The sequence below is a fragment of the Panthera leo genome, chromosome B4 (assembly GCF_018350215.1).
Source record: "Panthera leo isolate Ple1 chromosome B4, P.leo_Ple1_pat1.1, whole genome shotgun sequence".
In the NCBI taxonomy this organism is placed as follows: domain Eukaryota; kingdom Metazoa; phylum Chordata; class Mammalia; order Carnivora; family Felidae; genus Panthera; species Panthera leo.
In genome coordinates, this window is record NC_056685.1 from 121,148,878 (window position 1) to 121,175,778 (window position 26,901).

Below are 26,901 nucleotides of genomic sequence, written 5' to 3' on the forward strand. Positions count from 1 at the left end.
ATAAAAATTTATGAGCCAGATTTGGTTTGAGATCTTGAAGAATAATCACATTTAAGTTACGGAAGACCCAAGTCTGCTTTCCTAAGTGCAATCATTGGTTCAAACAGATCAAGTCTGATGAAGGAACACACAGAAAGAAGTCCAGGCCATTGCTATTTCTGGAAGCTCCCAACTCTATAAAAAAGTAAAGAAACATAAACACATGGTTACTTGATGTGTAGGTTTTCTTAAATATTTTTATAAGTTAATAATTTAACAAGTTAGTTTTTAAACAAAGCAAAATATGGAGAAGTTGTACTATTTAAAAAGCAATTAAAGCATTTGTAAAAAAATTTTTTTTTAATTTTTTTAATGTTTATTTTTGAGGGACAGAGAGAGACAGAGCATGTGTGGGGGAGGAGCAGAGAGAGAGGGAGACACAGAATCTGAAGCAAGCTCCAGGCTCAGAGCTGTCAGCACAGAGTCCGACACAGGCTCGAACCCACAATTTTAATTCAAAATATACTTGATAGGGACACAGGTTTAAAGTTGCTGAGAGATGTAATCTTGGTGAATATAGGTAAAATTTCATTTGGAGATGTGATTTGGAGATCCTTTCTGAATGTCCTGGGCCAAATGGCCTTTTCAGTCCCTGTGGTAGACCTAAACTTTTTCCTTCCCTCTTCCTTCCTTCCTTCCTTCCTTCCTTCCTTCCTTCCTTCCTTCCTTCAATTTATTTAACATTTCAAATGGTTAGGAAGTAAATGAACCAAGTAAGAAGATGGACAGAGATGTTTGTGTACTGTAACACTGTATGAAATAAGAAAATAGTGCTATAGAACCTAAATATTCATATCAATAGGGCACTGGCCTGGGGCGCCTGGGTGGCTCAGACTGTTAAGTGTCCGACTTTGGTTCAGGTCATGATCTCACGGCTCATGAGTTCAAGCCCCACATTGGGCTCTGTGCTAATGGCTCAGAGCCTGGAGCCTGCTTCAGATTCTGTGTCTTCTTGTGTCTCTCTCCTCATGCTCTGTCTCTCTCTCTCTCTCTCTCTCAAAAATAAATAAATATTTTAAAAATTTAAACAAATAGGGCATTGGCATTTTAAATATTGGTCGTTCACAGGATTTTCTTTCCTTCTAAAACTATAATTTCTCTTTAGGAAATCCCAAATACTTTCGTATCTCAATTTTCACATCTCAATATATGCTTATGGCTCTAAATTTAAATCTTCAGCCCCTGCCTCCTCCCTGAGCATTCCACACCCAACCACCTAAAGGACACCCCACACCCAACATGACTAACTTTATTTGGTAGCCCACTTGATGAAACCAGAGTCATTCAAAAAGACATCAAATACTTTCTTCTGCATCCTAACGGTTCTCAAATCCATCCCTCTCCTCTTCATCTCTATATTTTTGCCTTAGTTCCATCTCTGGTTATCTTCTACCCGACTTTCACCTTCTAACTCCAATCTTACTTAGGGTGACTAGGTATTGCAAACTGAAATACCAACAGGCAACAGATAACTTAAGTGAATATAACAGGTCAGGTATAGATATTTTGGTCTGGTGGCATCCTGAAGAACACATGCTTTATCTAGAACACTTCCAGTTCTTTAAGTGCAGTACTTGAGTTGCTAGATTTAGCAAATAAAATTCAAGACTCCCATGCAATATTTGGGATGTACTTATACTAAAAACTTAGCCATTATTTAGCTGAAATTCAAATTTAATTGTGTGTCTTGTCTTTTATCCAATAACCCTATCTAGACTTTTCTTCAGAGTAAGAGGGAGGACAAAAGAGATGACTGATGAGGTAGCTAACATACAGTGGGGTTAGAAATTTAGGTTTTGGGTTCAAGAAGATCTAGTTAGTCCCAGGAGATAGAAAAGTCAAAGAAGGCAGGAGCTAATAAAAGTGTTAGAAGTCTGTGGAGTGGATAACGATTGGATCGCTCATCTGTTGGGGGATGAACTGTGTTTCCCCCCAAAATATGTTCAAGTCCTAAGCCACAGTACTTGTGAATGTGACCGTATTTGCAACTAGGGTCTTTGCAAATATAATTAAGTTAACATGAAGTCATAATGGATTAGGGTGGGCCCTAATGCAATGACTGGTATCCTTATAAGAGGGAAATTTGAACACAGAGACAGAGGGGAAAACCCCATGGAAAAACATAGGCAGAGACTGGAGTGATACTACTACAAACCAAACAATGCTAAGTATTGCTGGTCACCACCAGGAAGAGGTAAGGAAGGATTCTTCTCTAGGGCCTTCAGAGAGAGCATGGCCCTGTTGACACCTTGATCTTGGACTTCTAGCCTCCAGACTGTGAGAGAGTAAATTTGTTGTGTTAAGCCATGTAGTTTGTGGTGATTTGTTACAGTTGCCCTAAGTAATGAACCAGCCTACTCCTTTCCCTTCATAACCCACATGGTTACAGAGGACACTTTTGGCAGCAATGTTGGTATGGGACTGGTCTGAAGGAGGGACAACAGGAGTAAAACCAGTGACTACAGCTGAGCTAGTGTCCCTCCCCCTGGTCTGGTACTGTGAGATTTTGGTCATTCTCTGGTAACTGGACCTCAACTATGTAAACTTAGGAACCTATCTGTTGGTCTTGCTAAAGTCTACAGACTCATAGTCAGTCACTTTGCTTAGATAGAACCAGCCCTGATAATAAGTGAGACACTGGTTCCAGTTTGTCCTTGTGGCCCATCGCACACCTTTGCACTTGGGTTTCTAAGAAGACCATCTGCGCTTATAAAAAAATTCCTACTTCTCACTTAAACTAGCTTGAGCTAGCTTCACTGAAGTTCTCTTTGTTACCTGCTACCGAAGACCCATCCCGTACAGTTTATGATTCTCTGTGAGGAATGGGAAAAAGTCCATTCAGGTACTAGTTTTCTAGTTTGTTGCAAAATGTAACAAAATGCCACAAACTGGGTGAGGCTAGAGGTCCAAAATCAAGGTGTTGGCAAGGATGATTCCTTCTGAGAGCCTTGAGGGAAGGATCTATTCCAGGCTTCTCTCCTTGGCTTGTAGATGGCCATTTTCATGTTCATTTGGCATTCTCTCCATGTGTCTGTCTCCAAATTTCCAAGCTTTTTATAAGGACATCAGCCATATTGGATTAGAGTCTCCCCTAATGATCTCATTTTAGCTTGATCACCTCAATTTGACCAGCAATGCAGCAGGAAGCCCATCTGAGACTAGAAGCCCTAAGATATATGCAAAAACTTACTAAGTTACTTTATACCCAGTGGCCAAAGAACAGGTTATTCTTGGCAATAGCCCCACCTTGTTTTCAGAATATGGCTTAGATTCAAAGAAAACTGTGCCAACTCTAATTTCACTAAAGACTTGAGCACAGAAACTTGGTTTAATCCTCTTTGCTTCTCTCACCATCCACTGAAACTTCAGTGCTCTCAAACTAACCCCTCAGACCTAAGAGGCTGGAATTCTAAATTCATAGTTTCACTTTGCTTTGGTCACCATCTTTAATTTTTAAACTTTAACATTCAAATAAAGGTATCAATAAAGGAAAATCCAGTCTGATGTTCATGTAGGACTTTGCAAATTACTTTCAGGACCAAGGGTACAAGGGGGTCCCTAGTCCAGGATCTATTTTGCATGGGTTGAAACAACAAAACTTACAGTCCCAAGGTTTTTTTGTGCGTATTCATTTTAAATGTTCTCACAGATTGCTACATTTCTAAGAAATTTCTATTACTCAAGAAATATTCACAGAAAAATAGCTAAATGAAAAGCCTTATAAATGCCTTCAAAGGGCTTCCAAATATCTTGGCAGGCTCTCTAAGATTCAAAATCTGGTTCTCAAATTTTAGGTTCATAACCCTACCTAGAAAAAACTCACGCTCACCAGTTGATAAAAGATTGATGTGTAAACCAGGATGTCATGGTACTTACCCATGTTGGGGCATAGACATTTTAGGGAAGAGCGTATTCATGTTTACTATTCAAGAAAGCCCCTTTATTGGATTTAAGCAGGTGGATTCAAGCAGCACCAGGCATGCACTATGATGGACACAGGAGTGTATCATCCTATCTCCCCTCCCGTTGCATTCCCTCAGCTGCAGAGGCTATGATGGCTAATATCCACACTAGCCTCAGCTGAAGACCGCCTCTGCATTCAAGATCATGCCCCTTCTCAAGGCAGCCTGCACATTTTGACCGAAAAGCCTTGGTGAAAAGGCTTGGTCTCGTGCTCCAATTCATGACAACCGAGGACAATTTTGTAAGGCCAATTCTGCTCCAAAGGGATTAGCTTAGGCCTTTGTTGTGGCAGCCTTATTTCCCAACCTTTTCCTCTGGCACATTGTTGCTTCATTCATTACTCCATATGTATTGCCTGACAGCTCTCCCCAGTTTATTTCCTGCACGTAAAACTCCATTTCAGAGTCTGCTTCCCAGGGAACCTGATCTGCAAATATGCATAACTGGAGATGCCTATACTATCTTTTTTTTTTAACCAAAGATAAGAAGGGCAACAAATACAATAGTCATACAGCAGCTATTTACTTGGCAGGACCTAGACTAGCTCCTTGGGATAAAAAGATGAATGAGGTTACCAGTAGATACTTTAACATACTTACTTAGCCACAGGGTAGAGATGTCTTACTTAGCCACAGGGTAGGAAGTTCCAGGTAGAATCAAGGAAGGTTTCCTGGAGATGATGTCCCATCTGACTCTGGAGGGATAAGTTAAGAGTTTGCCAAGGGAAGGAAGATAAGAAAACATTCTATCTAGATAGAGGGAAGCATCTGTGGTCAGGGTGGTCACAATTACTACTAAATTCATCAGAACATGGAGTTGGCCAGAAGAAGTTTTACGCCACCAAATTCAACTCATTCAGCAAACCAGTCACAATTATAAACAGAGGTGGTGGTTGGCAGGGTGGGTGGAGTAGCACCATACTATTCTCAGTTCTGAGGTCTTAAATTTTAGAGTTTAAAGAAGAGAGTGGAGATAAAGAGTAGTAGTATTAGCATCCAAAATGTGACCTCTCCACTGGGTTCTCTCTTTGGACACTGTAGGGAAGGACATCCCTCTATCAAGCATGCACAAGATTTTCCCTTGAGCCACCTATTAATCTGTACACATCTTCAGCAACTGGGCAATCCCTTCCCTCTAGATGCCTTCTCTCTTTTCTTCCAAGGCCTCATCATTCTTCTTGCCCCTCTGTCCTACCCTAAGGCTTTGCTGATTCTTTCTAGCCTATGATTTATGTGACTACTAAACTGGGGTCATCAATATTATCCTTGGTGGAGCCAGTGGCAGTTTTTAAATACGTTGAGAGAAGAGGCTTCAAGTGCTGTGCTTAGGTGAAGGAGAAGAAGGAAACAGCCTTCTCATTCTCAGCCTCTGAGTGAAACATTTACAATCTAATCCAATCACCTGCTTATGTTGGCCATTTCCTATATATACATCAAATGCTCTGGTATGCAAATGGTCTGAATTTTTCCTCCTCTTTGTAGCAAAGACTCTTTCTCTCTTCCCTTTTCAAAATCCTAGTTTGGAAAGAACCCTCAAAGAGGAATAGACAGGCACCCCATTCCAAGAACAGAGATCTTGATATATAAAATGACACTCAGAGATACCCCAACAAATAAGTGAGAAGCAAAGGTTCAAACCCTGATCTGTCCAAAGCCCATGGATGTTCCACACTGTTCACGGAATGAGCATTTTCTACATGCCAGTCCAATGTGAGCTGTTTTACACTGGTCATCTCATCTAATTCTCCCAAGAACACTATGAAGGAGATATAAACTCATGGGCAATGCTTTTCAAACAATTCCACCAAAATGCTCTCAACATGCAGAGGAGAGCCAGCTCTCATCCTTGTGTGACCCAGAGATGTATTGTGAGCAGATGCTGTTGTGTGCCCTTGTTTCCTAAACAATTTCATTAAAAATGAAGGCTTTGACTCCATAAAATGTTTAATTTTAAAAAGTGATGTCATTGCCCCTTAAATTCTCAAGTGAAATTGACATTCCATAAACATTTCCCTGTTTATGTTGTGGCTTCCTTCACCTTGCTTCTAGTAAGTGGAAATCTTAAAGTCATCAGCATTAAGTTTGTCTTACCATGGTTTGTGTCAGCAAAGAGCAGGATGTAAGTTGCATGGGAAGAGAAACATTTCCTGTCTTGTTTACCACAGTATCCCCAGCACAAAAAGCAGTACCTGGAACATAGTAGGGGTTCAAACAGTACTTGTTAGAACGACAGTAGGAGGCAATCACTGGAATGTAGGCTTTTGATCAGTAGAAGGATCATTCTCTTAATCCTCATCTTCATTAGGAACTGAGGAACAATCTTGACAACTGCATACTGTGCAAATATTATATGTATTGTATAGGAAGATAGGAATAGTGTGCAACTTCCCTAAATTAGGGAAATAGCTCCTCTTATAACAAGATTTTATTTTGATTCTTTTTTTTTTTCAATGAGAGGGATATTGAGAGCACAAGAGATAGCAGAGGGACCAATAGATCCCACTCTACCTTGGTTCCAAACGAAATGCCTCAGTAAGTAATATACCAATGGTTACCTGTACTGCTTCCATCCCTCAGTCAGGGACAAGATTTCTCAACCATCCAAACAGTAGACTGGCTGCCTGTTTGTGTCAATCCAGTAATTTTTTCTAACAAGATGGATCATAGAGGTATTTTTCCCCCTTTTATTATCTTCTTTAGGGCAGAATTTATGGGTCTATAACGTCTGTTGTGATCTGAGTATTTGTATCCCCCCCCCCAATTTATATGTTGAAGCCCTAACCCCCAATATAATGGCATTAGAAAATGGGCCTTTGGAGGTAATTAAGTTGAGCTGAGGTCATGAGGATAAAGCCCCCACTGTAGGATTCATGTACTTATAAGAAGAAGAAACCAGAGCTCTCTCTTGCCACCACATAAGGACACATCTAGAAGGTGGCCATGTGCAAACAGAAACAGAGTTCTTACCAGGAACCAAACTGGCTGGCATCCCAATCTCAGACTTCAACTCTTCAGATATGTGAGAAAAATAAGTGTCTGTTGTTTAAGGTACCCAGTCAGTCTATGGGATTTTGTTATAGCAGCCCAAGCTAAGACAATATCCAATCATAAATTTCTTTTGCCTTGTTTTAAATCAAAGGGATAGGCTTCTTTCTAGTTTTTATAAAACTGTTGAAAGAAAACAAGCATGATTTCTAGATAAAGGGGCTTCAAGATAGGATTTGTAGATTTTACTTGTTTTCTTTCCTTGTAGTAGCTACACAGCCTTTCCCTGGGAAAGGGGCACCAAAATTTTGGTATAACTTACTTAATAGCAATAGACAATTGTCATAGTGTGTTAATCTCAAGTTCTTCCCTTGACAAGGAAAAACTGTTACCTGACCTTGTCACAAAAAAGATTTTCCCAAGGATTTCCCATAATAATGATATTTTGTACTGAGAAAAGCAGTTTATGAAATTATATAATTATATTTTTAATAACATATATATTTATAGGCATAAAAAATGTTCTGGATGGATATACACGAGGGTGTTAATTGAAGTTATAACTACATACTGGAATTGTGTGTAATTTTTATTTTTTATATTTTTGCTTACCTATTATAATTCTCGCTTTGATATATCGCTTTTGTAAAAAGAAAAAAAATGTTTCAACTACTAAAATAATACAAGATTCAGAAAAGCTACATAAGTAGCTTTGGAGAGTACCAAAATTACACTTAGATTCTATGGCTTTCAGAAGGAAGCAAGAAAATTAACATGTATTGGGTACTTGCTATGTGTCAGCAATTCTGCTGGTGATGGTATTATTCCCATTTTACAGATGAGAAAACGAGGTTCAAGAGGGTTACATAAATAGTTTAAAGCACATACTGGTACAAAGCAAAACCAGAATTAAACCAGATTCATCTAATCCCAAGGCCACACTCTCTCCCCTGGACCAGACAGCTTCCAGCACTGCATGATGGAAAGCACCAGACACCTAATTTTACTCATCACCACTCAGGCACCTTGTATACAATAGGCTGTAAATAATGGTTGTACCTAAGTTGCATCTGAGTCAAGTTCCTTTTTACAGCTCAGGGCAAGAGTGCCATGTGAGGCTCAAAGGCATCCACTCGCCCCTTTACTCACCCTCAGTAAAGACAAATAGCTATAAGAATCTTGTTACAGCTGCTGTGCAAAGTCCTGAGTCTTTTAAGAATAAACGTGGCTTTCATTCTCTCTGCTTGTGGTAAAAGCCCATTATTAGGGTGACTTACAGCCCTTTGATAATTCTGAGATACACGTGTTCTTAAGGGAAGCGTCTCTACATCATGCTTGACTGACAATTGGCCTCTTAGTTTAACAACTGGCAAAACATCACAGCGTTGCCTCAATTGCCCTTTGTATCCTTGTCCTGTTGGATGTTTTGTTAAGCATTAATTTGACTGATTCCTCATCACACCAATGAGCTTTGGGCAATTTATTTATCATTTCTCCTTGCCATCACACCACTTCTGGGAAGAGCATAATTGCTAAATATTGTTTTCCCACCATTAAAATGAACATAGTAGCACACTGAATGTTGTACTTCATGGAATAAGTTTGGCAAAGTGGCAAATGATTGGTAAAAACCAATATTATAGGTGGAAGAAAGGCTAAGTATGAACAGAATGCAGTTGAGTGATGACACTTAGGGAGTGGAGGAAAATCATCTGGGATATGTGGTAATGGAGGGAAAGTTCCTGTCTTACAACAAGGACTATTTATCTAGTTATGAAGCTCTCATAATGGGCCAGCCCCTGGGCTAAGTGCTTTGCATATGTTATGTGATTCATTCCCACAAGCAGGAGCTGATCCAGGTTGTGTGAAGTTCTGAAGATTACACACTCTGCGGGGGAAGGGGGGAGGAGGGGGGGGGGTCTTTTAGATTATAAAATTCAAAATACAACATGCCCAAGACTCCCTGTGAGGGGCCCATACAAGTGAGGTACCTCAATGCTTAAACTTTCTTAGCTTCCTGGTAAACCCACAAACCCTCTCAAGCATGTACTACCCATTCTACATACAAGGAAGCTCAGTACAGCTAAATATAACCCTGTCACAGAGCTCCCAAGTGGCAAAGCGAATATTCTAACCAGGCTTCCGAAATCCTTAAAAAATTATCCAAAACCACCAAATAGGCAATTCATGAGGACAAACACCCTTGAAACAACAGCACATGTGGATCTGAGAGCTTCCTGGCAGGGCCAGCCCCTGTTAGAGCCTGCAGGGCTTGGAGTTGCAGAAACTTGCCTCAATTCTGCAGGAATTTGCATCTTTCAGATCCATAGAATCTGTAAAGAAAGCCACTATTGAGGAGACAGAAAGACAGGTTTTAATGGTTCTGCTCATTGTGTCTACAAACCAAAAAGCAAGGGAGAAAAAAAATTATTTTTAAGCCACACATACTTAATTCAGCCAGATAAGAAGCTGTCCCAGAGAAGAAGCTACCAGGGTGGCTAGTTAACAGATGGGCTAGTTAACAGCTTGCAGGGCAGAGGGAGTCCCAGTTTGTAGTGTTTTCCAATGTCTACGGTGTCAACACTTCTATTATGACTGGTTTCAATTTATCCATTGTTTGGGTAACTATGGATAGTTTGTTTGGCTCGAAAAATTCCTGAATATTCAGCAATCAGTTCCTGCAAATAGGTATTAGCCATTCCAGCACATCACTGGCCGGAGATGTTTGACTCGGCTATGATGGTCACGGCCTCAAGTCCTTTGGTTTATATAAAGATTTTTCTTAAAATTCAGAGGCAAATATTCTTGGCCTTGGAATCTTGTCTAGTTGGCACAATGGGCAAAGGACTTGAGATTGTTAAATCTCAAGAATGTTAGAGAAATGAGTTAGGGGTTCTTCAGTCTACAGGGACCTGTTTATAAAATCTTTCTGCATCATGTACTCAGCTACTGATATGGGTATGAACCCTCAGCCCCTGTCCTTCCCTACCACTAGCCCTGTTGACGCCCCTCAATCCTCTGCCCTCCCTCCACCTCATGAGCAACAGCCAAGGATAGGACAACTGGTAAAAGCAAAAAGGACTAGTCCAACCTCCTCATTTTACAGATAGGAAACTGAGGCCCAAGGAGAAGAAAAGTGACGAGTCATACAGAATTTTAAATACTCCAAGTGGGACTAAAAGCTAAGTCTTCTGCCTGTCTGTTGTTCTTTCTAACACCTTTCTGTTGAAGTAATTAAACCTTATGATAAACATTTCATGATGATATCTTCGAACCGCACCATATCTTCCAGATTAACTTTGTAGCAACATCAGGAAAGTGATAATTTGGCTGTTTTGGGCACTGACTCATTTCCTTTGTCTCTGCCTTTTTTTTTAGTTTTCTAGAGCTGAAAACACTCATCACTGCACAGGTAAGCTCAGGGCTACCTAATTCAAAGGCCAACAGAAATCAGAGCCTGAGATGGGGCTTGTGTGGAGGCAGTTTATTTGGGGCTATAATCTGGGGAAGAAGGGAGAATCAAGAAAGGTGTCTTATTAAGCTCCTACAAACCCAGGAGGAGTTTTAAACAATACCTTCCAGAATTAGGGGGTTTCTACAACATGGGACTTTCAGTGCAAAAAAACAGGAAAGTCCTGGGAAAATTAGGATGAGTTGGCCACCCTCAGAAATCATCTACCCAAAGCCAGAAGAGGGGAACATTTATTCACCAGCTACAGTCCTCTATTGGTTAAGTTGCCCTGTGAGACAGATGCCAACTTCCTTGCACTTGCCATGTTGCATACATGGAAGTCAAAACACATTTCTGAAGGTGTCCAAAGAAGAGGAGTAAGAGCAGCCCCAGGGCAGAACGAGATGCAGTACATCTGAGGTGAGGGACTGGAGGCTCACACCTCCGGTGGCTTGGTGCTGCAACAATGGCTGGAGTCAAGCTAGGCTGAGAGGATGCCAGGCAGCGTGCAAGGGGTGTCTGATGCAAAGCATGAAGGTGATGCAGACAGCCTTGGTCCTGAGCTGGCAGAAGTATCAAGTGACCCTCTGGGACCCAGGATATAGTGACTACTAAAGTTGCTCTGCAGCTTACCAGGCTGACCCTTCATGAATCTACCCATGACAAGATGTTGATCTTTACATGGTTTTCCTCCCTTCATCTCTCCCTTCCTCTCTTCCCTCCTTTGTCCCTTCCTCCTGCCACGCTTCTGTCATCACTTCTTTTCTTCTCCAATAAATATTTAGTGAGTACCTATAATATCCCAGGGACTATTAGATACTTGAGATATAAAAATTAACTAAACACAACCCTTGCCCTCAAGAAGCATGTAGAGGAAGAACCACCAATCATAAAACAGGTAGTTAGAATACAATGCAACTCTGGTAGAGAAATGGGCAAGGGAAAAATGGGACAAAAAACTTTGACACAGGAAGGAACATATATGGTTTATAATAATAGCAGATAATTTTGATGGGGTGCTGACTGTGTTCCAGACAATGTTCTGAAGTCTTTCTAGTACCAACACATTTCATCCTTACAACAGCCCTAGGAAGGAGGGGCAATCATTACCCTGATTTAGAAATGAGAAAACTGGACTATTGAAACTTTTCCAAGGTTTAAGGCACAATGGCACACACTATAGCTGGTCATCAAAACCCATTTTCTTTCCTTCTAGGGCGCTCAGCTAGATCGCACTGTTCAGCCTCCGTTGCAGTGAGGTGTAGCCATGTGACTGAATTCCAACTAAAAGACATGTACTATTTCCAGGCCTGACCCATAAAAACCTTCCATGTATATCCTCCATATGCTTTTCCCCTTCTGGATATCTAGAAAGGATGACCTTGGAAAGCACATGTTGAAAGTGGTTGAGTCTCTATCAGTCTGGGTCCCTAAATAGAGCTGGGCTTGTCCCACTGATTATTCACCTGCTCAGCCCTGTTACTTGAACAAGAAATAAATTCTATTGTGTTTGAGCCATTATAGATCTTTGGGTCTTTTTGTTAACAGCAATAACTCCACCTACTTTATAAGTCTCTCTATTAATGCCATTAGTCTACTGTAGTTAATATAAGTACATATGAGAAAGTAGCAGAAAATTAGATTGAAAAGATAAATGAAGGGTGTCATGTAACATATAAAAAAGTCTCACCCTTTTTTTACTCTCAGAAGTACGGAATAATTCTTTTAAGACAGAGCAGAAGAAAATAAAAGGGTAGATATAGTTCCAGTTGGGAAGAGAGGATAGTTGACGGAGGTCATGTCTAAAGTGCTCTTTTTTTTCTGAGCAATAAGAAGAACAGTCATCTTCCTGAGGGCGTGCTAGCTGTGCCCGCGTGGAGGTGGGTTGTGAGGGAAGAGGCTGGGAGCTTGAGAAAAGTGGTGAAGACCAATAAGGTGAGATGCAGCAGTTAAAAGAGCAGACTTCGGAGCTTATATCCATCATGATCCTGTAAGGAAAACAGACATCACTGGTAGGCATTTCAAGTAGAGAGGTACTTAACACAGGAAATCAGGGGCTCGCAGGATGGGCAGTAAGTCTTGACAAGCTAAATTCAGGGAGCTCCCCACTAGCTTTCAGCTTCCTTGCCTCAGAGCCAGAGAGCTACGACCACCCAACCCAGAAGCCTGCAGGAAACCACTGACAACTTCATATACCTCTACAGAGCCAGGCTGGTGAAATGGCAGAGAAATGTGGCAACTGAAAAAAAAAACCTCACATTTGGGAGGTCCATTTTTGTGTTTTATAAATGTAACTGCAATTCTTTAAAACGTACTCCATCAAGACATGTGATATATGTCCCTTCCCCTAGAAATAGGATAGGCTTATGACTGCTTAAGCCAGCAGAATAGGATGGAAATGAAGCTATGTGACTTCTAAGATTAGTTTATAAAAGGCCTTGAAGATTCCTGTTTTGCTTCCTGAGAAGAGTCATGCTAGGAGCCCTGAGCTGCCATGTAAGAAGTCTGACTACTCCAGGCCACTCTGCTGTCTGGAAGCACAAGCCACATAGAGAGGTTTATAAGAGGAGGCAGGAAGGTCAGAGAAGGCAGCGAGGCCATGGTAGCAGAGGGACAGAAGATGTAATGATAAAAGTAGAGGTTGGAGTGATATGTGCCATAAGCCAAGGAATGCTGGCAGCCTCAAAAAGCTGGAAAAAGACGAAGAAGTAGGTTGTCCCCTGGAGCCTCCAGAAAGAACGCAGCCTGGCTGACCCATTTTAGACTTCTGGCCCCCAGAACATACATTGCTTTAAGGTATTACATTTAAGGTAATATGTTGCATCAATAACAAACTAATACAATGCCTGACGCTAAAGACACTCTCAGTAAATATTTCTTAGTAAACAGATGAATAAGGCTATAAGCATCTCTTCTCATAAACACATGGAATTGTACTCCCACATAATTTTAAAAGAATAATTTATTGTCTGATATCTAAATATTAGGAGGTATGATATTCTCAGTTCCCCTAAACTCCTAAACCCAGACTAAATGTAGGCAGGAATGAGTCAAATAGAAAGTATTGTGTTTTAAGAAAATTTACTGAACACTTACTATGTGCTTTATTTACTGTCTTTCACTTAATCCTCACAAGAACCCTACAAGGTATGTACTACTAGATCATCCACAGAGGCATTAAATAATTTGTCAAAGGTCTCATAGCTCACAAGTGATAAGGCAAGGATTAGAACCAGGCTGACTGACTCCAAAGTTCAAGTATGCAGACTTTATAGTACATTGCCGTGGTGTGGGAAAAGAATAGCACAAGATGATGGAAAGCCTAGTGCACCGGGAGTCTCCAGATTAGGGTCCAGACTTTCCCCTGTGTGACCCTGGGTGAGAAGGTGAGGTGATGATTGAAATAAAGGTCGGAGTGATGGTCTTAATTCGGGGTCTGGTTTCTTCTTCTGAAAAATAAAGAGGTTGGGCCAGATGACCTTTAAAGTCTCCTTTAGAACAGGGTTTCTGTATGCATTTCCAAGTTAAAGAAAAATCACACATACTGAGTGAAATAAGGACAGGGTAGCAGCATACTCTGCTTGATGTGCTGAAGGAATCTGTTTCCCTTGGTGAACATCTGGTTAAGTTGCGGTATCCATCTGCTTATGTTATCTCCTTACCACCATGGTTTTATAAAGGGAACAAAGATGAGTATGGTAGACTGATTACAAAAACGGCCTAATTCTTCACTCCTCTCTGTAGCTATGCACTTTGCAATGGAAATTTGCAGTTCTTCCCATTAAGAAATGGAAACCATTTCCCCACCCTTTGAAGGTGGTCTGCTTCTGTGACTTGCTCTGCTTAGCAGAATAGCAGAAGTAGTGGTATAACAGATCTGAGCCTGGGCTTCGCACTCTTCCAGGCTCTCTCAGGACTCTACCTGGTCTCAGGTTAGCCTGCTGGATGATGAAAGACCACGGTGAAGCAGAACCAAGCCATCCGAGTCAAAGCCATGCTAGATTAGCCAGCCCTGACCAGGCTGTCAGCAGACCACAGATGCCTGAACAAGCCCAGCCAAGATCAGCCAAGACCAACCCAGAACAGCAGAACACCTAGCCAACTATAGACTTGTTGGATGCCACTATGGCTGGGTTTTTTCCCCCCCCCTGAAGCTTTATTGTGGCAATAGATAATTAACATGGTTAGCTTTCAAGCAAAGCAGAAAATATGGTAAATGAATTATGCCTGTATTAATCAGAATAATCCATCAGGAAAATTAATCTAGGTTGCAAGTGACAGAAATCTGACCTAGACTTGCTTACACACACAAGGGATTTATTGGATTATGTTACTGAAAAGTCCAAAGATGGACACAGCTATATCTAGATGCACCAAATTTGTCATTGGGAACTTGATTCCTTCCATCTCTTGGTTCTACTCTTGTCTGTCTTAGCTTCGTGTTCATGCAAATACTCCCTCATGGGGCAAGATGGCCACCAGCAGCTTCCAGCTTAACTCTGTTGTATTCATTGTTAAGTAGAAAGAGGATCTCTGTTCCCCAATAATTCATGTAAAAGTCTTAGGGACAACTTTCACTGGACTGACTAGAGTCACACACCTACCCCTGTTTTTTCAAGGAGATATCCCGGGCCTAGGCTTGGGTCATGCAGCCAACCCCAGAGAAAGGGGATGGCTGGTATGGAAACCACACAGACTAAGAACAAACAGAGGGGGTTCCCTAAAGGAAAATTAAAGTAGTGCTATCAAAAGAATGGGCAGTAAATGAAAACAATATATGATTTCTATACTCTTCAATATTACTAATGAATTAGAGAGAAAAGAGAGTGATGACTTCTTAGCATTGATTCTTCCGCAGAACAGCAAGTGGTTCACCCCTACCCAGAAAAACATTTCAACATTAATGTCAAAGTAGCTATTACTATATGCAGTTCTTCCTCCACCCCACCCAAATTTTTGTCAAAATCAAATTTTGATCACATCTACCACGTAAGTAGATAATAAGATCAAATGCCCATACACATGAAATGAAGGTTTTGTGACAGTCCTAGAAGCTATGAGGTATCTGAACTTGATCTCAAAGATTCTTGAAGTGTACCCATAATCTTCCTGAATCATAAAATTGGTTCCAAGTCCTAATTAGAGACATAGCATAGTGCAGTGGCTAAGAGCACAGATTCTGAATACAGTCTGCACATGTTTGGGTCCCTGCTCTTATTGCTTTATGACACTATGTGACTTCGGGGAAGTTCCCTAGTCTTTCTGTGCCTGTTTTCTCATCAGTATGTAGAGATTATAGAATTTACCTTGTAGGAAGAATAAATGAGTCATAATGTACAAAGAACTTGGAACAGTATCTGGTATGTGGTAAGAGCTTAAAGTGTCAGCTATTAATCATCTGGGAGGATGCATGTGGAAACAAGTCCTTTGAACCTGGGGTAAGAAAGTGTGGTACCATAAATCAAAGATGTATGACCTTGGCTGAGTCACTTATCGTCTCTGGGATTATTTTACTTCTTCATTTACAATATGATGGAAATTATATCTACCTTGCTTACCTCACAGGGCTGCCACAGGATCAGAGGAGATGATGAGTTCTAACTACTTTGAAAACTCCAAGTCCCTTATTAATATTAATCATCGCCATCCAGATTATCTGATTTGTGTGTTAGCAGAGAAGTTTTTCATCTGATGCTGCTCTGAGTAAGGAATCATTAGGAAAGAAAATCTTTTGCTGAAATAAAATAATGGACTCCTCAACCAAACCCAGTTCAAAAGTCAACGGGACTATTATGTGATTTGAAACATCCCCCTTGATGCTTAACATGAAGTAAGGTTGATTGTAATGGAAAGGGTATTAAAAAATTGGGGGCCAGGACATCTGGATTTTAGTTCCTGGTTCTGCTGTTAACTTACTGTATCATCTTGGGTGAGTCATTTTATTTCTCTGAAGTTCTCTAGTCTGTAAAATGAGGCATGTTTGCTATACTATGACTGCATGGTTCTTGTGACAGAGAAGTTCCTGGGCATTAGGGTTCTGATTGTTTCTAGGTAGAGGATTACTCATCATTAGTGTTAAATGAATCTGAATCTCTGGAAATCTCTGAATCTCTGGAAAATACATCTTCCCAGATGGCATTGTATTATAAATACAATATTTGGTTAAGAGAATATACCTAAGAGTATATGTTGAAACCACAATGTCTTTGTCTCTGGAATTCCCCACGAATATAAGCACAGACCAACCTATAAATGCTCCAGAAGACAACAGCAGTCTTCCTTTCTTCAGTCCTACAAGGCATCTGGAAATGTCCTCTTCCATGGACCCTCTCCCATTGTGCTTGCCTTGGGACTCTGTCAGGTCTTCTAAGAGGCTCTTTCAGCAATTTCCTACTATAGTCTACAAGGCCCTATGCAGAGGCACCTGGGTGGCTCATTCAGTTAAGCATCTGACTTCAGCCCAGGTCATGATCTCACAGTTTGTGAGCATGAGCCCCACTTCAGGTAAGCCTGCTTCTCTCTCCCTCCCCCTCGTTCACTTGCACCCTGTCTCTCCCAAAGCAAAAAGGCCCTATGCAATCTGCTCCCCAACACCAACCCTGACTTCTTTTCCTCCTTATTCACTGTGTACCAGACAAGTGGGGCTTCTGGCTAGTCCTGGACCAGATCAGAGTTTAATCCTGCCTCAGTGCCTTTGCACTGACTGTCCTTCTGCCTGAAATTATCTTCACCTAAATAGCCCCATGGCTCCTTCCCTCACTTCCTTCCTTCAGGTTTCTGCTTCCCTAACCACCTCATGTAACATAGCAAACCTTCCCCACTTTGCTCTGATGTTCCTTAAATTAGGTACCAGCTAAGATGTGATAACCAAAAAATCCAAAAATGATGTGGCTCATATTAGATAGAGGTTTATTTCCTTCTCATGTAAAGTCAAGAATTGCACAGTCTAAAGCTGGGACTCTGCTATCTTCCACACTTGGCTTCCAAGGATGGCTCAGTCAATGCTATTTCCCAGCCAGTGGGAAAGAGAAAGAGAGGTTCCAAGGCAAGTAGCTTTATCCTTCAGCAAATGACCTGCAAGTTACATGAAACACTTCCACTCATAATCCACTGGCCTGATCTTGGTCACAAAGTTTTACCCACGTGCAAAATGGGGAGGAAATGTATGGCCACATCACTAGCTAAAACTTGAGGTAGGGGTTCTTCTTCTAAAAGATGAAAAAGAAAAACTTCTGTGAAACAAGTGAAAAGTTTCTGCCACACTCTATTCACTTACTATATTTATCTCTATACCACCTACTGCAATCTAATGGCCTATAGATTTACATGTTTGTTTTTGTCTCCCCACACTAGAATATGAGCCCCATAAAGTTAGGGAACTTTTTTTTACTGCTGTGTCTCCAACCCTTAGATAAGTGCCTAACAGTAGGCACTCAATAAACACTTACCTAGTGAGTAAATTATTTTTTCCTCTTCTGTTCTTAGGCACTCATTTCTCTGTGATTTACTTTGGATCTCACAGATCCTAATTTTCCTGGTTTCTAGTATTGACATTCTGGTCCTACTTCCTCTTGGAACTCCCAGTATTTAAGAACAGGGTGTCATCCTTCTAGATCCCATATTAGGTAGCCATAATACTTAGCAGAGGACTTTTGGTTTAGAAGGAGGAGTTAAGAGGAAGTGCTATTTTTAAAAATTAATTGGCTTTATTCTTTATTTTTTAACTTTTTAATGTTTATTTATTATTGAGAGACAGAGTGAGACAGAGCATGAGCATGGGAGGGGCAGAGAGAGGGGGAGATACAGAATCCAAAGCAGGCTCCAGGCTCTGAGCTGTCAGCACAGACCCCAACGCGGGGCTCGAACTCACAAACCGCGAGACCATGACCTGAGCTGAAGTTGGATGCTTAACCGAATGAGCCACCCAGATGCCCCTGGCTTTATTCTTGAGGCAGTTATAAGTTTACAGAAAAATTGGACAGAAAGTACAGAGAATTCCCACATACCTACTTTCTGTCCTCATACGATTTCTCCCATTATGAGTGTCTTGCCTTAGTGTGGTGTATTTGTTATGATGAATGTCCCAATGGTGATATATCATTATTAACTAAACTCTGAGTTTACTTTAAGGTTCACTCCTTGGTTGCATAGTTCTATGGGTATAATGCCATGTACTCAGCATTACAGCATCATACAGAATAATTTCATTGCCCTAAAAATCCCTTGCACTCCATCTATTTCTTCTCTCCCTATCTTTCTCCAAGTTTTTGGCAAGCACTGATCTATGTACTACCTTTCTAGTTTTGCTTTTTTCCAGAACAACACATAGTTGGAGTCATATAGTATGTTGTCTTTTCAAATTGGCTTCTTTCACTTAGCAATATGCATTTATGCTTCTTCCATGTTTTTTCATAACCTGATAGCTCATTTCTTTTTATTGATGAGTAATATTCTATTATATGGATGTACTATGGTTTGTGTATCATTCACTTATTTTTTTTTTAAACATTTATTTATTTTTGAGACAGAGAGAGAGAGCATGAACAGGGGAGGGTCAGAGAAAGAGGGAGACACAGAATCTGAAACAGGCTCCAGGCTCTGAGCTGTCAGCACAGAGCCCGACACGGGGCTCCAACCCACGGACCGCGAGATCATGACCTGAGCCGAAGTTGGATGCCCAACTGACTGAGCCACCCAGGCGCCCCTCATTCACTTATTAAGGAAATCTTAATTCTTCCAAGTTTTGGCAATTATGAATAAAGCTGCTATAAACATCCATGTGTTGATTTTTGTGTGGACATAAGTTTTCAATTCATTAACTTAACTAAGAGTGACTGCTGGGCCATATGATAAGCCTTAGTTTAGCTTTGTAAGAAATAGGTAACTGTCTTCCAAAATGGCTGTCCCAGGGCACCTAGTTGGCTGAGTCCATACAGCATGGGCCTCTTGATCTCAGGGCTGTAGGTTCAAGCCCCATGTTGGGTATAGAGATTACTTTAAAATAAACAAATAAATAAATAAATAATTAATCTCCAAAATGGTTGTCCCATGTTGGATTCCCACCATCAATGAATGAGAGTTCTTGTTGCTCCAGACCCTCTCCAGCATTTGATGTTGTCACTACTTTGGAACTTAGCCATTCTATAGGTGTGTAGTGGTATGTCACTATTTGATTTGCAATTCTTCAACGACATACAATGTTGAGCATCTTTTCATATGTTTATTTGCCATCTGTGTATCTTCTTTGGTGAGGTGTCTATTCAAACCTTTTGCTTATTTTTTTAATTGTGTTTTCTAATTGTTGAGTTTTAAAAGTTTTTTTCATATTTTTGATACAAGTCTTTATTCAGATACGTGTTTTGCAAATATTTTTTCCAATTCTTTGGCTTGTCTTTTCATCCTCTTCAGATACATTTTTAAGTGTATCTTTTAAAGTATTCCATCATAAGGATGCCTGGGTAGCTCAGTTGAGTGTCCAACTCTTGATTTCGGTTCAGGTCACGATCTCACAGTTAATGGGATCGAGACCCACGTTGTGCTCTGTGCTGACAGCGCAGAGCCTGCGTGGGATTCTCTCTCCCTCTGCCCCTCCCCTGCTTGCACGCACACTGTCTCTGTCAAAAAATAAATAAATAAACTAAAAAAAAATTAAGTATTTGGGGCGCATGGGTGGCTCAGTCGGCTAAGCGCCTGACTTCGGCTCAGGTCATGATCTCAGGTTTGTGGGTTCGAGCCCCGCATCAAGCTCTGTGCTGACAACTCGGAGCCTGGAGGCTGCATCAGATTCTGTGCCTCCCTCTCTCTCTGCCCCTCCTTCACTCATACTCTGTCTCTCTCTCTCTCAAGAACATTAAAAATTATTTTAAAAATTATTCTATCATCTAGATGAAAGAGTGGCATATGAAAAACTAAGAAGTGTCCCTTCCTCTGCCTCCCCTTACTAATATTTGAAAACTTACCATTTTATATATGTAAGGAATTCTGGAAGCAACTCTATTAATTCTTTGACTTCACATGATACAACACTTAAATCATGAATATGTACATTACTTCTTTTGACATAGGGTTAATTTTACAAAGTCACACAGTGGAGGGAACTTCCCAAAATTAGAACCCAGGTTTTCTGACCCCTGGCCTGATATTCTTTCTTATCCATCACACTGACTCCTCTCATCCACACTTTTTTGATTCTTATTCCTCATATAAAAATTTGTTTTGAGAGGAAAGCTTAAGTTTCCAGCCTTGTTTATCAGCAACACAAAAATTTTATATTAGCTATACAAGTATTATTTTGATTTCCAGCGTCAGAGCCCAACTGAAATGGCCTTAGGCATAGAAGGGCAAAATAAGTAAGGTAACTGAAAAATCTGAGGACTGGATGGATCCAGTGGCTGGGAGTAATTAATCTCTTGATCTCTTTCTCCATCTCCCCTCCTCCTTCCCCTCCCCCTCCCTTTTTTTCTCTCAGCTCTGTTTTCCTTTGCAAAAACTTCATTTTCAAGCCAACTTCTCCTGGCAATGACAACGGCCACCAACGGCTTCAGGCTCCTATTATCTTGACTCATCCAAGAAAAAGAAGCTCCTCTTTCCTTATAGCTCTAGCCAAAATTCCAGATAGGGCTCTTAGCCCAGCTTGGGACACATGCTCAACTCTGAACCGGTTACTTGGCCAAAGAAATACAGCCTAGGACACAGGCCTTTCCTGTTACCTAACCTGAACCTCAGACACCAAGAGTGAGGTATGTGCTAAGGTTCTAGGTGCTTTAGCATACATTCGGTCATGTGATTCCCAAATTAGAGCCTGCATCAGAATCATCTGGCAGGCTTGTGATCACAGGAACCCCACCTCCAGAGCTTCTGATTCAGTAGTTTTGTGGTGGTGTTATGCCCAGAATTCGTGATCCCCAAAGACCACCAGGGAGCCGAGTCTGATGCAAAAGCAAAAGAGCCTTTATTCGAGCTAGCTCGAGCTCAATCCCCTACCTGCACCGACGCAGCGGTGAGATACCAGGAAGAGAGAGCGAGTTTCAAAAGGACAAAGGTTTTATTGGGGCCTAGGGGCAGTTGGTGAGGTAATGGCTATGGCCTCAGCCGATTGGTTGGGGAAGGGTCCTGGGGAAGGGTCCTGGGGAAGGGTCCGAGTCCTGTTAGGCAGGTGAGGGGGGGTTACTCAAGGGGAGGAGGTGTGGTCAAGGTGAAGGACCCAGAACAAGATGGAGTCGGCCTGCATAGGCCGGCCCTTTCAGTGGGGCCTGAGAATTTGCATTTCTAACAAGTTTCCATTGGGTGCTGATGCCACTGGTAGGGGGATCACACTTTGAAAACCAGATTACGAAGTCATTGATTCTTCATAACAAACCCATGAGGGGCACCTGAATTGGGTCAGTAAAGTAAGGCCCACACAGTAGTGGCAGAGCAAGAGAGCCTGAAGTCCTGACAGCAGAGTCCAAGCTCATCCCACCTCTCATTCAAAGAAGCAACTGCCATATAAAACAACCAAGACAAAAACCATTTTGATGCAAAGATATAACCCAAGGGGAGAGTGGGCAAAGGAAAAGGAGAAATACATCCAAATTATGAGACTCCTGATCCTTCCTAAAGAAGATGTCAGTGATCTAGTTAAGGATAGAAATATAGAGTAGAAATCATGGGGGTGCCTGGGTGGCTCAGTCAGCTAAGTGTCTGGCTCTTGATTTAGGCTCAGGTCATGATCTCACAGTTCGTGAATTCGAGCCCCATGTCAGCTCTGTGATAACAGTGCAGAGACTGCTTGGGATTCATTCATTCTCTCTTTCTCTCTCTCTCTCTCTCTTTCTTTCTTTCCCCGCCCCCACCCTGCTCACACTCTTTCTCAAAATAAATAAGTAAACATTTAAAAACAAAGAGTGGAAATCATGAAAATAAGTATGTAAAAATATGCAGATGTTTAAATTGTTCAAAAGGCAGGTTAACTTAGGTTATCCTCTGGTATCTTTAACAAGAAAATAAGGAATTTAATGTTCATGACAGAAATGCAAATGGTGAGTGGAAATGAGGAAGGAAAACAAGCTGAAAATTGACAGCAATGGTGTGTATACACAAGTGCGTGTGTGCATATGTGTATGTGCGTGTGTGTGTGTGTTTCTGAGGATGGTGAAGGGTGTTACAAATATTCTAACACTAACTGAGAACTACACCAACTCCCCTGTAAAAAGTTGAGTAACTCACTGTATTCAACAAGAAAAACCAGCAGCAGCAACAACAACCTATCTGCAAGAGGTATGTTTAAAATCGAAGATAATAGACTTACCCTGAAGAGTCTAATGCAGAGGCTGCAAACTGAAATGCCCATGGGGTCAGGTGAACAACTTAAACCAGTTATGGGCCAGGGGAGGAGTAGCTGGGACAGAGGCAAAGGGGCTGCCACTATTCAGTTCCAGTTGACTGTTGCTTTTCTGAATGTGGGTGAGTTTGTGGATTTTTTAAAGACAAGATGGAAATCTGGATTTTCATCTAAAATCTCCAGATTTTTGACAAACTAAAATATTTTAAGAATACTGTAAACAAAAAAATATAGTGGGCTACACTGGGCTTGTGAAACCCACTAATCTGCAATTTCAGGTCTGATGTCTCTGATGCCTGAGCTTTAAACAAAGGAAAGAGGAAAAGAAGCTCAGTGGTCCCAGTGCCAAAAAGTGGTCACATAATTGAAAAAGAAATAATAATGATAATAATAAAAATTATTATTATTAATGTTTGTGTAGCTCTGTATAGGCTACAGGAGACTTTGACCAGCTTTACATCAAGGATCTCCTTACCAACCAGGCAGTAAAAAAGCAGATTGGGTTATTATGCTTAATTTATTTTTTTTATTTTTATTTTTTGATAGAGAGAGGGCCACAAGTGAGCGAGGGGCAGAGGGAGAGAGGGAGAGAGAGAGAGAATTCCTCGGAGCCTAAAGCAGGACGCTTGAGCTCACCAGATGTAGGACTTGTGCTCACCCAATGGGAGGTTTGAACTCATGAACCATGAGATCATGACCTGGGCTGCAGTCAGATGCTTAACTGACAGAGCCACCTAGGTGCCCCTATTAAAGATGCACCCAGGTGTTTATTTTAAAGATGAGGAAACTGAGGCTGAGTGATTAAATCACTAGTCCAATTATCAGCTAATACATGGAAAATCCCATACCTGGGACCCAGCTGGATCTAGCTTCCATGCTCTGGATGCATCCTGATTGCCACACAACTGTGAACAGTAAATAATTCTCTCAAGAATGGAATAATCTTTGATTTTCTTTTGAGGGGGATTTAGGGGGAGAGGAGCAGAGAGAGAGGGAGAGAGAGAGAGAGGGAGAGAGAGAGAGGGAGAGAGAGAGAGAAAGAGAGAGAATCTCAAGCATGCTCTACACTCACTGCATAGCCCAAGGTGGGGCTCAATACCAGAACCCTGGGATCATGTCCTGAGCTGAAATCAAGAGTCTGGTGCTCAACCAACTGAGCCACCCAAGCACCCCAAGAGTGGAATGATCTTTGGATTAGCTTACCCTACTGCTTACAAGTCACTAAAAGATCCTCCTTGGTCCACTCCTTCTCTTTCACTTCACTCCCCTTTGTTCATTCGAGATCTCACTTCCTTTGTCCCTTGTTGAGTGAGGATCATCTCTGGTTTGATATATTTCACCTATTGAACCCCTTTCTAGACAAGACCATGCCACCAGGCAGACCTACCCCCTTCCAGACCATCACATACAATACCTGAGCTAATTTTTCAGCAGCCTGTGTGACTATTGTCCCCACTTTATAGATCAGGAAGCTGAAGCTCTCATGACCTCTGAGTTTTACACTCTCCCTTACATTTTCCTTTTATTAGCCCAAGGATGATAGGGATGATGTCAATGCCCAGTGCTAACTTGACAGGGTGTGGCTTAGGATGAGGAATTAAAAATAAGCAAATTTATACTCAACCATTTTAAATCATTTCATATACTATTCCCTCCATTTTATACTGTTTCCTTTACCCAGATAACACCATTCATGTCCACGCTCCTCCTTTGCCTGGCTAACTTCTATTCACCTTCTGGGTCTCAGCTTAGATGTCACCTCTACCCAAAGGCCTTCTCTGAGCTCCACTTCCATGTATAGGCCGGGTAAACTCCTCATGTAATTATATAGTCCCCTGGGCTTGAAACTGCAGTGTGTTAGGCAATAAGGAAACAAAGATTAAAAGGTGAAACTCCAAGAGCTCCTGATCAAGCTTGAGAAGGAAGGAATGAAGGAATTATGTTTCCTGACTGGGATAAATGGATCAGACAGAAAAATATTAGGGGGAAAAAAAAGAGGATTACATGGGGTATTCAATGTCTCTGCACAGAGGGAAAAGGCTGGGGGCATGGAAGTACTCATAAAAACAGAGGTGTTTGGGGCGCCTGGGTGGCTCAGTTGGCTAAGCGTCCAACTTCGGCTCAGGTCATGATCTCATGGTTTGTGAGTTTGAGCCCTGCAACAGGCTCTGTGCTGACAGTTCAGAGACTGGAGCCTGCTTCAGATTCTGTGTGTGTCTCTCTCTCTGCCCCTCCCCTGCTCTCTCTCTCTCTCTCTCTCTCTTTCTCTCAAAAACAAATAAACATTAAAAAAAAAAAAGAGGTGTTTTTTGTGGCTACTTCAGATATTCCACAGAAACTCAGAAACCTGGCTTTGAGAGAGACCTTAAAAATCATGTGGTATAACCCATATCCAATGCAGAAGTTCTATTACTCTGGAGTTTGTCAGGGTTAAATAAAGTATTGTACGTTTTGTTAATTCAACAGACATTCATTAAACAACTCTTAAGTTCAAGAGATACACTGACAGTGTAAAGTTGAAAAAGTGCATGGTTTCTGCCCTGAAAAAACTTGTTAGGTAGCTACATACTAGAGAATTAATGGTCACTTATTTATCCATTCAGCAAATATTTGTTCCATTTTCTATATGCCAATACGGTAACTTGAAAGATTGGGATTATCATCATCTCCGTGTAATAAATCAGAAATTTGGGTCTCAGATAGGTTAAGTAATTTATCAAAGGTTGCACAGTTATGGTATCTGGTACCATCCTAAGTGCCTCTCACCCATTAGCTTATTTATTCTGCACAACAGCCCCCTAGGAAATAAGTGCTTTTGTTACCTTCATTTTCCATTTAAGGAAATCATGCTCAGAGATCTTCCCCAAAGTCACACCCCCAATAAATGGCAGAGCTAGGACTCAAACTCAGGCAATCTGGTTCCAGCATCCGTGCTCTTTAACCATCATATTATATACATAAGTTATTCAACCAGAGCTGTCAATACAAGCATACCTCAGAGCTATTGCAAGTTCAGTTCCAGATTATCCCAATAATACAAATATTGCAATAAAGTGAGTCAAATGAATGGGAAAAAAAATCTTGTCGTTTGCAACAACATGGATGAGCTAGAGAGTATTATGCTAAGCGAAATAAGTCAAAGACAAATACCATATGCTGTCACTCATGTGGAAGATATAAAACAAATGAGCTAAGGGAAAAAAAAATAGAGAGGCGAACCAAAAAACAGACTCTTAACTATACAGAACAAACTGATGATTACCAGAGAGGAGGTGGGGGTGGGATGGGTTGAATAGGTGATGGGGATTAAGGAGTGCACCTGTGATGAGCACCGGGTGATGTATGCCAGTGCTGAATCACCATATGGTACACTTGAAACTAATATAACACTGTATGTTAATTAATTGGAATTTAAATAAAAACTTTAAAAAATACTTTATTGACAAAAAAATGCTAACCATCATTTGAGGTTTCAGCAAGTCATAATCTCTGATCACAGATAACTATAAGAAATATAATAGTAATGAAACAGTTTGAAAAATTGCCAGAATTACCAAAATATGACACAGAGACATAAAGTGAGTAAATGCTGTTGAGAAAATGGTACTGATAGATTTGCCCTATGCAAGGTTGCCACAAACCTTCAATTGGCAAAAAATAAAACAAAGCAAAACAAAACAATGCAATATCTATGAAACACAATAAAAATGAAGCATGATAAAATAAGGTATGCCTGTACTGGAGAATCATATAATGAGTAACAATGCAACTGTCAGTTCTTTTAGTGTCCTTGATTTTCATTTTTCTCTCCATTCCTTATTGTCCCATTAACTCCACCATCAAAAATAAACAACAGAGAAAGAAAAGGACACAATTATCTGGGGTGATTTTAGCAATAGGCTGGGAATATTGCTTATAATGGGGGCTCTTACCTTCAGGGGACTGAAGACTTCTAATTTTCTGCAATCATCTACACACTTCAGTGTGAATGAGCTTATCTGCTTTTTTCTAAGGAGAAAGTCTGCAGCTTTCACAGAATTCCTTAAGAGACTTGTGATGCATTAAGGCGAAGGACCACCTAAAGAAAAAAAGCCAGTTAGCTTACTGGAGGCAAGCCAAATATTGGGCACTTCCATACTTTA

General features: G+C 41.0%; 1 long non-coding RNA gene across 1 annotated transcript; it reads right to left on the bottom strand.

Moving 5' to 3' along the window:
- LOC122223722 lies at positions 1 to 26,829 on the bottom strand. Its single transcript, XR_006204432.1, has 4 exons — positions 26,692 to 26,829; positions 6,093 to 6,190; positions 4,602 to 4,696; positions 1 to 174 (listed from the first exon to the last, which is right to left on the bottom strand). It is a non-coding gene; the product is annotated as an uncharacterized LOC122223722 (long non-coding RNA).
- Positions 26,830 to 26,901: the final 72 nt, after the last annotated feature.